Below are 11,234 nucleotides of genomic sequence, written 5' to 3'. Positions count from 1 at the left end.
TATGCTATATGGCAATCCACATATACTATAACACCCCCTCTCATGTGTGACGGGGATGTATGCCTCAAGAAGTCTCTACGTGGAGACAAAGGGGGCTATCAGCAATTTTTAAATAAATTGTGCAAACCAGGACTTGAACTCAAGACCTTAGCTCCGATATCATGTTAAGCTTCATGCACTAGCTAACGCAACCAAAAATCCGAACTGATAGAAAAGGCTAGGGCAATCCACATATACTGTAACACATGCTTGGTCTCTACTTCACCCGTGTTGCTCTCGAGTGCAGTCAAGTTTGCGGTGGTGTCCACTCCACCGTGATAGCGAAGCTAAGGGAAATTTGGCGCTCAATAGTGGCGGTGCGGTGCAGTGTGCTTGCCTAGTTTCTAGTTCACATGTCTTCCTGGTGGCTATGCAAGTAAGCAAGTTACACACGTGCTGCAGCCTTTAGTTTGATACTTTTAATGATCGCCGGCCATGATGTTATTATCTGCTCGTGCCCCACATGCTCACGCGGTGATATTAGCAAGAACACCGGCACAGCGTGGAGCAGCGTTCGATGAAGACCATGATCACTATGACCGGACCATTATACTACTCACAATCATCATATATATAGCAGTCTTACAAACAAATTACATGTTGATATACATCAGCAATGACTTCATGCAGTGGCGGAGGACTCTAAAGCACACAAAAAAAAATCAAAAGACAATGGTAGTGCACACAAATACTTTTAGCTGAAAATGCCACTAAAATTCAAAAAAATACACACCTCCCCTTTGCCTTTGCTAGCCCTTCCCCTTCATATCCATGTTTTCCCTTCGCCAGCAAAGTTGGCAACGCCACTGCGCCACCCACACACACTCACTGTTTTTAATCAGCAATTGTCAATTTGTCATCAATATTCAGACAAATTTTTATCACAGAGCATAAAGCACATAGAAAAATGACTGTAAAGCACTGAGTAATTACTATCACATATCACACATTCTCACTGTTTTTAATTAGAAAATTTCGTCAATATGTTATGAATCTCCAGCCACTAGTGTACACACGGCTACAAAAAGAGAAAACAGAACATGGATGGAAAAAGAACACGGAGTCGAGGAGGGGGCTGCAGGCGGGGTGTGGACGCTGACCGCCACCCTCGCCGCTCCAATCGGCCGCCGGCCTCGCTGCTCTCGCTGTCCACCGGCCCGCGCGCCGCTCCGTGCTGCTAGGTAAGCTCCGGCTGGCTTCGTGCTGCATTGGACGGCTGGAACCTTGGAGGCCAGAATCGCTGCTCACTGACTCTGTGACTCACGACCCAACAAGACAACGATTTTTTCAGGAACTATCAATGAATCAGAGAAAGCACACATACGTATACCTATACGTAATTTTTTTCCCCGGCAAATCAAGGTAGGGCGGGCGCCCCTACCGAGAGCTCCGCCTGTGACTTCATGAGCAATACCAATAACTCACGAATACATATCGAATTATCATCATCACATGATTGCCTCAGCATATTTCCAGCAACATATACTCTGAACATTGATGTTGCCGCTTCTCAAGGCTTAGGCCAAAATGCAATCTGAAGTTAAGAAGCTCATATTTCCAAAGAAATTTCATGCTGGAGATCTGTATTCTTAAAGCTCCAAATAGTCACTCAATCTTGAATGGTCAACAAGCTATTTCCGAAACTTGCTATAAAGTACTTTGGGCCCCACAATACCTTGGAAAAGATTGATGATCCATCTTTCAAAACTAGTATTGCATGCGAACAACATGGTTCATGTAATCCCTTAAACTCTCGCACTGGTGGTGCTGGAGATTCACAATAAGGTCTCTAATTTCTTATGCAGTTTCGCTTCCTATGAATCTTCATAATAATAGATCTGATCATTTTGCAAAAAAATGACAAAATTAAAATTAAGTATTAAGTTGTTTATTTTCTGCAGGCTGAAATATTGATGGCTATTCCTGTTAGTATTTAAAATCCAGTAGGATTTACTTATCAGGAAGGTTTAGCCTAGACTTTAGATCACCTAAAACGTTATGAACAGAGGGACGGATTGGATCTTACCACCAATAGAGGAAGCCATTGGTGTAGGCTATGCGAAGTCCCGTACCTGTTTGATGGAGACTTGATGCGGGCTTGGCGTAGATACTCGTAGCGGACAGCAGCGTCCCTCCGGGCGCCAGCTGCACTTCCCTGGAACCGGAGCAGAGGGAGGAGAAGGCCTTCCCGTCGCACAGCGCTCCCCTAGATTGGATTGGGGTTTTAGGATTTAGGAGGGCAGAGTAGACGCACGTGAGCTGGGTCAGATCGTGCGTCGCTGGCCGCCCCCCCCCCCCTCTGTATACGTGGCGCTGGCAATCAGGGGACCTCAACCATGTTGGTTTGGGTCGCCCCCGATCAGGGCGCTTTAGGTTGGATCGAGGGGTGCGAATGTTGGTTCATGACCTCCATGTTTTCCTCTTTAACGTAACTTATTTCTGCTCTTTTTTTTTGGGCCCATTGGACCTTTAGATCAACACCAACATTCTCCCACTTGATTGTTATGCTCAATAACTTTAGCCCGTATTCCATAGGAATGATATACTAGAGTAAGGTGTTGCAACAGCCAATGAAATACCATCGAACCGCAATACTCATAGCACACATCCTATATCGAACTGGAATACATATTACTTTATGGGAGTGGTTTATATTAGCGGTCTCCAGAATCAAGAGGCTTCCAATAATCACATGCCGGCTACATGCTCACGAAACATATTGGATGGCAAGCCTTTAGTGAGCGGATTCGCAAGCATACATGTCGTACCGATATGCTTAACATTAATAGTTTGATCGTGGATTCTATGTTGAACAACACGATACTTCCGGTCAATGTCCTTGGCAGCAACACTTGACTTGTTGTTATTCGCATAGAAAATTGCGGGCTCATTATCGCATTACAATGTCAGTGGTTTGGAAATGTTGTCAACCACCTTAAGGACGGGAAGGGAAATCTTTAGCCATACAACCTGCCCAATGGCCTCAAAACATTCAAGATATTCTGCCATCATCGTAGATGTTGCAACTATGGTTTGTTTGGAGCTTTTCCAGCGTTAACATGGAAAGCTGGATCTTTCTGTTCACTCTTAATTCTCTCTTCCTCCTGAACGCAATGTGCAATGAGTTCAGATATTTTCAATTTGATTTCAAGAGAATTATAGTTAATCTTGAATGGGTTGAACTGTGAGGGTAGTGACCTAAAAACTAGGAGCACAAGAAGTTCTTCGCTCAACTCACACTTCATGGTTTTAAGGTTTGTCGCGGCATTGCTCATACTTCAAATATGTTGCCTCACATTTCTGTGCCCATCATATTTTTGCAAGCAGCTTGTGCAAAAACTCATCTGCATACACTTTCTCTGAGCCCTTAAACTGCTCATCCACCGATTCCAAATATTTGGCGGCACTTTCAATAGCAGGAATTTCCCCTTTAATCTCAGTCGAGATGGATAAGTTCATAATTAAGAGTGCCATTCTGTTTGACCTCTCCCACTTTTCAACTTTAGGATCATAGGCTTTCTTAAGCTCAGCATACCTAGTGTCATCCTTTTTAGGTTCCACTGGTTTACTTTCCAACAGCGCGAGTCAACCTCATGCCAACCCAAGTGCAATAGCAATGAGTCCTTCAATGTGTGTCATCCTTTTTAGGTTCCACTGGTTTACTTTCCATCAGCGCGAGTCAACCTCATGCCAACCCAAGTGCAATAGCAATGAGTCCTTCAATGTTTGGAAGTTGTTTCCCGTGAGTGGCTTGATGTTCTCAAGACCACGAGGACCGGGAGCTGTCATCATTTCAAAATATCATAAGTGAAGGAAAAGAAAATTAAAATTAAAATTAAATTGTACAAAAATTAACCGACGTTGGTTTGATCGATTTGCATGCAAACTCCAAATTATATCACCGTTGGGCAGAAAATAACAAGGAATTAACAGAGTGATTCAAAAAACTAAAACAACGTTGGTCTGTATTACAAAAATGATGACATTTATATGCCCTAAAATGACACAAACACTAATTCCATAAAAGTTTTCTAAATAAAATTTCTCGTTGGTTCCATTGTATTTAGAAAACTAAAAACATAATTTACAACGTTATTTTTCAGGAAATTTTCTATTTATAACAGCGCAAAACATTTATTGAATAAACATAATAGGTAAATACACTGAATAAATAGAAAACACATATAACATTAATGTTAGTTCATCAACCCACGGAAGCCCGTTAATTTTCGAGCCCAGCAGACAAAACATAGATTAAAAAAGAAAAAAAATACGTTTTCTGCGGTCTAAGGCAACCTGGGGCGAAGCCCAGCCGCTAAAACGACCTATTAGGCGGCCGAGGGCCCGTCCGGAGCCGCGCGTCGCTCACGGCCGTCCGATTGAGCCAACGGCCGTGATCGTCCTGCACGGAGTAAAACCAACGGTGGGCAAACCCTAGTATACATTTTCCCCATTCCTCCCTGCGTTTCCAAGAGCGGCGACGCAGAGCGGGGCAGCGTGGCGGCGCGTCGCGCCCCGGCAATGGTGACGTGGTGGCTGTGCTCGACGGACGAGTGTGCTGCGGACTGAGTCCAGCGCGCTTCTTCGATGAGCGTGGCTAGTTGCGTCGCGAGCATGGCTTTTGGCGACGCAGATGGGGACATCACATTTCGCCACCGGCTGCCATTCATTAGTGCGCAGCAGCGGCTGCTTCTTCCTTCTGCGCGCCATCCCGAAGGCTGGCGGCGTTCCGGCCATGGCGTGCACACGCGGCGGCGGCCCGTGCGGACCACCAAAGGCCGGCATCATCTAGGTGATCCCCAATTCCTCTTCATTCTTAAATTTCATACATCATTTTGCCTCTGATTTGGAGGGGATTTGCTTTAGGGTTTCGAATTGGGAATTTTCAGGAGTTAGGGTTCGATTGGATTGGGGAAAAATTTGCTTTCTTTGACTTCACCAATTCATCACGATCTAACTGCTAATCAGTGACTAATACCGGTGCAAATTTACAAATTTTGATGCGGAAACGTGCTAGCACCAATCCAATAGAAAATTAGATCTAAATCAAAACCAATTAACCCTAGGCATTAAACGTTGACCTTAAAAGGGGAAACTGACTATAAACACCACCATTAACCTTTAGCAGCGATCGTCTGGACTTAATTGACCACTTTGACATAACCAGAGGATCAACAGGGATCTAATCAAGGCATTAAGCGGCTCAAGATACCATTGTTAATATATAATATAGTAGGATTTACTTAAAAGAAACGTTTAGCCTAGACTTTAGATCGCCTAAAACGTGATGAACAAAGGATGGTTTGTATCTTACCACCAATGGAGGAAGCCATTGGTGTAGGGGATGCAAAGTCCCGTGCCTGGTTGATGCAAGCTTGGTGTAGGTACTCGCTGCGGATAGCGGCGTCCCTCTGGGCGTCAGCGGTACTGCCCTGGCAACGCAGCAGAGGGAGGAGAAGGGGTTTTAGCATTTAGGAAGGCAGAGTAGACGCACATGAACTGAGTCAGATCGTGCGTGGCTGGCTGGCCCTCTCTTTATATGTGGCCCTAGCGATGAAGGGACCTCAACCACGTTGGTTTGTGTCGCCCGCGATCAGGGCGCTTTAGTTGGGGTCGAGGCGTAAGAACGTTCGTTCGTGACCTGCCTGTTTCCCTCTTTAACGTAACTTGTTTTTGGTCTTTTTTTGGCCCAGTGGGCCTTTAGATAAAATACCAACAATCCCATCTAATCTGCTAGCACTTGAGCGCACATCAGTCGCACACAACCCCCGTGTTCTTAGAGGGTGTTTGTTTTCAGGGACTTATTAGTTTAGGGACTTAAAAAAGTCCCTATAAGTCCCATCTAAACCAAACAGGAGGGACTTATAGGGGCTTAAAGTGGGCATTTGGGACTTATGAAATAAGACTCTCAAGGAGAGTCTTATAGGGACTTATAGTTGTAATATGATCTTTTAGTCCATGTTAAGTCCCATGAACCAAACAGGTAGGACCTTTTTAGGGACTTGAGACTTATAAGTTGGGACTAAAAAAAATCTTAGGACTTATGAACCAAACAGGGCCTTATTGCTTCACGTGGTTAGCAGACATAGCCGCCACCTCCTCTCTCAAGCTTAGGGTTTTTTCTGCCTCCCATCGGCGCCGTCGCCAATCCGCCTTGTCTCTGGTGGTCTTAGATCCATGGTGACGCGGGGGATCCTGCACCTTGTCGATGGAGGTCCCCTTTATAGACATTCCTTTAAGTTTTGTTAGGGTTTGTGGCCTACTCAAGAAGGCGAAACGGTTGCGGCTTCTTGAAGATAGAATAAGGTTCTCCCCGCCTAGCCTCCATTCCGGTGATGTTTCTAGCATCATTGGCGGGCGTGTGGAGGTGTCTCTCCGGTGGATCTGTTTTGGATGGATCTGCTCGGATCTGTTAGTCGTTCGTCTTTGTTCATGTGTCTTCAAGTTGGATCCTTCCGTTATATGCTACTTTTCATCGGCGTCAGTTACTGTTCTGATGCGCGGGCATTAGCACAACGACTTCCTGACTGTATAATACAACAAGGTATGTCTGGCTCCGGAGAGGGAGGGGCGATGACGGCGGCGCCTTTGGCTCACTATAATGCTTGTAGTTGTTGCTAGGTGGTCCATAGATCGGGTTGTAATTTTTATTACCTCTTGTGTTCTCTGTACTGCCATGATTGTCGCATAGATCTGGATGTAATTATTTATTATTTCTTTTGTTTGTTGTACTTCCATGATTGAAAATGAATAACGGATGTTTTCCCGCAAAAAAGAAACTCTTACAGTCTCTTCCTGTTGAGTATCGTGATTAGTTAGGAAATATGAGATAGACTATGATATGCTTTGTCTTGTCTTGTACTCCAAGTTGATCATGTACTCCTATGTATATACCCATGAGGCTCAAGCCATAATCATCTATTCCACCAACCCCTCTCTATCCCTTCTAACACTCCATACCCCTTCTTCACCTCCTTACACAAACCTATGTTCACCTCACAACTCGTGCGCGCCGCCTCCGGCATAGTGGGGGTAGTAAGGGAAGATAACGTAGGGCTGTCTGCATATCTGTAACATGGCTATATTGTGTCAGAAAAACATGATCATAGGACTACTTAATTTTTTCTACAGTTTACGCAAAAAATTGTTATTGTCCACATTTATAATTAGCCAAAAATATCCCAGATTTCTTTGTGGAAAAACTATATTTTAACTCTTTCTTCATCATGTAATTTTTATAACACGAAATTGAATACTACTAGAAAATACGTGAACCCAAGATCTAAGATGTGTTTTAGAGTCCAGGTCGTGGTGAAATTCATCACACTCCTGCTGTTGATTGCTCGTGGAGACACATGCTTGATCGATCGACACCTACAGGCGGACTACAGCGGTACTGCCTCGCTGCTCCACTCTACTCTATGGAATTTGAATTAATGGGCTAAGTTCGGGTCGTGTGCAGATGCCTATCAAGATAGATCGATGGATTGGGCTGCAAGGCGTTATTGGCAATACAGGAGTAAGATAAATCCACGCTACTGTTGCCCGGAGCTCAGCTCTGACCGCATCCTCCCTGGGCCAACCAATCCCACATCTGCCTCTGCCGCGTACCTATTTGGCTAAACAGCAATCTCAGTTTGAACGACTGATTGCCCAGATAATGATGAGGAATGAATGTTCCCTCTGGGACAATGCTTCATAGTGACAACATAATAGATCTGTGAACCCGCGTATTGCTTCCTGGTTGTCTCTCAAGCCTAGCTAGCTGCTCCAACGTGCGTAACATGCATGATCCATCGCTTAAAAGAAAATAAAAATCTCCTAGTTGCTCTCAGCTAGCACCTCCGACTTACTACTCCATCATTCTGTAATTTATAGAGCTCCCTATCAATACATGCCAGCCAATATTTATCTGTCAAAAGTAATGAAGATTAGTACTTTTGGTCAATAATTTCTCCTAGGGGGGCTTGTGGCTTGATCTGATAAAGGCTAAATATCTACGAGGACAGTCCTTTGCCATGTGCTCTCAGTCGAGGAGGTCCTTGTTTTGGAAGGGGTACCAAGACCCCGTTTTGGCTGGACTGCTGGGTGGGCCCGAGCCCCATGCGTATGTAGCTCCCGTCCCTGTTCATGATATCTAACCAATATGGCTATTCATCGCTTAAACATTGCTTCTGCTGAGCAGCGGTGACCGTAGGAAGGGTTACCGAGACCCTGTTTTGGCTGACTGCTGGGTGGGCCCGGGCCCCCTGCGTGTACAGCTACTTCCCTTGCTCGCAATATCTAACCAACCATCTATTTTGGTTGCCTTGGCATTTCAGGATGGGGGCAACACCTTGACTTTCCGGAGATCGTTTGGTCCGGCCGAATCCGGACAATATATCACCGGGATGGCTGAGCGGTATCAGCTAAGATATGTAAAGGTTGATGGCACTCGGCCGACGCGATGGAGTCTTTCCCATAAAGTGTCGGCTGGCTATCCACAGTGCGACATAGGCTCAACTGCAGCCACATCTATGGCTGCTCACGGAGTTCATTTCTGGCGTTCTTCATCTCTATGCGATTGCCATCTAGCCGGCGATGAGCTGTCAGCCGGTTTGCTTCATGCCGAACACAAGGTGCTCGATGGAATTCCTACAAGGTAAAGAAAATGTAGTGCTTTTCTTTGCATATGCAGCGAAGATTGAGCTTCATAGATAGTTTATATTGTGGATGAGCTCATGATACTCCAATTTTTGCGACGATTCCTTGTCGGATGAGGAGTTTCACTAGGAATAGTAGGCGGAAGATCTCGCGTTGATCATGACAACGCACAAGAACAAGAGTCCGAAGCATGGCGCGGTTTAATTTACGACTGCGAGTATTTATGAAACGAATGGAACAGGTGAACGAGCGATTGATGTGCAACTACTTTGGGCCAAATCCTCACTATCCAAAGAGGTACATTTGATGTCCGTTTACTTTGGGCCGATCAGGATACATGGATATGTCATGCATATTTTCGGATGCCCGGATCTTGCAATGATATCAATGTGCTTGACCGCTCACCTCTCTTTGTAAAGTTAGTGAATAGAGAACTTCTGCCGGCGACCTTCCAAGCAAATCGCCGCACCCACAACTTCGGGTACTACCTAGCAGATGGGATCTATCCAAGGTAGCCTACTTTCTTGAAGCCAATTGTAAAACCCAAAGGTATGACATAATTTTATTTTCTTAATGCTCAGGGGGCAGTTAGCAATTATGCGGAGATGGCATTTTGGATTTTGCAATCCCAATTTGCCATTGTGTGAGGACCGGCTAGATTTTGGAATCAAGTGATCCTTTGGTACATCATAACAACTCTCATGATGTGGCACAACATGATCATTAAAAATGAGCGTGGGCAAGATTTGATTTACACCTTGTATGACCTCATGGGAATACCCGTGCGGCCGGCCAGAAGGAAAGGCCGGATCAAACGCTTTCTTCAGGTGTACCATGACATTAGAGATGCGGATGCACATATATGGAACACTTTCTTCAGGTGTACCATGAGTCCATGACATTAGGAATGCGGATGGGCACTATGATCTTCATAAAGAACTCATAGAGGAGTGGTGGACATGGCTATCCTTGGTGCACCTTTATCCTTGTTCATCAAACCATAGTTGCATCTCTATCCTTGTTGTATTTGTCTGACAAACTTTGTTGTATTGTGTGCTAAAAAGTTTGTTGTCGAGTTTAATTTGATGAACTATGTTGTTGATTTGAAGAACTATGTAATATTTTGATGATGTGGATTGATAAAATTATTGTTGTGTTCGTTTTGGACATATAAATTGCATTTGATATTATTTCTATGCAATATGTATGTTTGTTCGAGATGAAAAGTGCATATGTTGTTGCTGTGCGGCTGTCCTATTGTAGAGCAGCTGTTGAAGATGGCATTTCATGCCAAAAAACAACAGTTATTTTGCCCAAAGAAGTTACCCCAGCCATTTTTGGTGCCGTATTGGAGATGCTCTAACACCTCAACTTTTTATGCAGCATAAACAGTGAACTCGATGCCACGTTGTTGCTGCCCAATCTTTCATGATACATGTTCAGCGATATGATCCAGAACTGGGATTCTGTAACAACACAATGATGGCATAGAGGCAGTCAACCCATAAACAATATGCGCACACGAACAAGAGGAATTAACAAGGCACCTGAAACTGAAACTTTAGCTTAGGTATCAATATCAAGCCAAAATCAGCAACAGCGTGGATACCCCGAGTTGTTGTTCTGTTCATCATCGATACAAAGGAACCTAACTCCCAGACTGAATACACGATGCGTAGCCTCCTTATCAATTGTGCAGGCAGGAAACATGAGCTAAATCCAACTCGACATCATGTTTGGAACAACTAGAGATCGGTCACATGTGAGTCTGCATGCTCTCCGGTGAGCACCCCTCTAAGTTGGTTTCTTGCGTGTCTCCTTTTCTTTTTAGAAATTCCTGCGTGTGTCCTGCCTACTCCATCCCTTGCCCAGCCGTCATGGCTCATGCAGTCGGCTTGTATGTTCTCTCTAGTGTCTACAACCTGATCTGTACGTGTAGCCAATCATAGAAATGGCCCAGTGTGGCCCACAGTAGCACCCGTCAGTAGCAATACGCGGCCTAACCTGAGCACAATGTATTTCAGCGAAGATGAAATAATCGTGTCAGTAGTTAGAGAGGCTCCACCCGTGACCATAGCACGTCCTAATTCCTGACTGCCTCTCAAACCTAGCTAGTTACTCCAACGTGCACGGAGAGATCAAAAAGATTATTTACCAGTACTAGCTATTCATAAGGTTCAGTTGGGTTCCATGCATACGATGCATGATGCATCACCCAAAAGGAACTACTAGTTCCATTTGCTGGCTTCCCAAAACGACTCCGACGTTTGCAATTTATAGATCTGCACTACCGCTCGTGTTTCACTGATGGAAGCCAGTCTCCGAGAAGTTATGTACGTAGATTGGATAGTTGGCCTTTAATGTTCCTTCTACGATACTTCAAAACTAGCTCGACATCCCAAACCATGTGCATCTGGTGGATATTAACACATGGTTGATGCTCTTCTAGATAGATATTGTTGGAAGATAAGTCTTATTGGTGAAAACTATCAGTGCAAACAATATAAGAAGATTTGATTTTCCAAAAAAAGAATCTTAATGTAGGCATTTAA

At 44.5% G+C, this 11,234-nt stretch overlaps 1 long non-coding RNA gene across 6 annotated transcripts; it reads left to right on the top strand.

The window, feature by feature from the left end:
• The first annotated feature begins 4,491 nt into the window (after positions 1-4,491).
• On the top strand, positions 4,492-9,845 carry LOC119324445. 6 transcript variants are annotated; one of them, XR_005156936.1, is made up of 5 exons: positions 4,492-4,831; positions 7,345-7,432; positions 7,502-8,979; positions 9,102-9,193; positions 9,264-9,845. It is a non-coding gene; the product is annotated as an uncharacterized LOC119324445 (long non-coding RNA). The 6 variants fall into 6 exon arrangements; XR_005156937.1 differs by lacking the exon at positions 7,345-7,432 and having other exon boundaries at positions 8,361-8,979; XR_005156934.1 differs by having other exon boundaries at positions 7,345-8,979.
• Positions 9,846-11,234: the final 1,389 nt, after the last annotated feature.

Source organism: Triticum dicoccoides, chromosome 6B (genome assembly GCF_002162155.2).
Source record: "Triticum dicoccoides isolate Atlit2015 ecotype Zavitan chromosome 6B, WEW_v2.0, whole genome shotgun sequence".
Taxonomy (NCBI): Eukaryota; Viridiplantae; Streptophyta; class Magnoliopsida; order Poales; family Poaceae; genus Triticum; species Triticum dicoccoides.
Note: the sequence above shows the minus strand (reverse complement) of the source record. Positions and strands in the feature narration are given on the sequence as shown.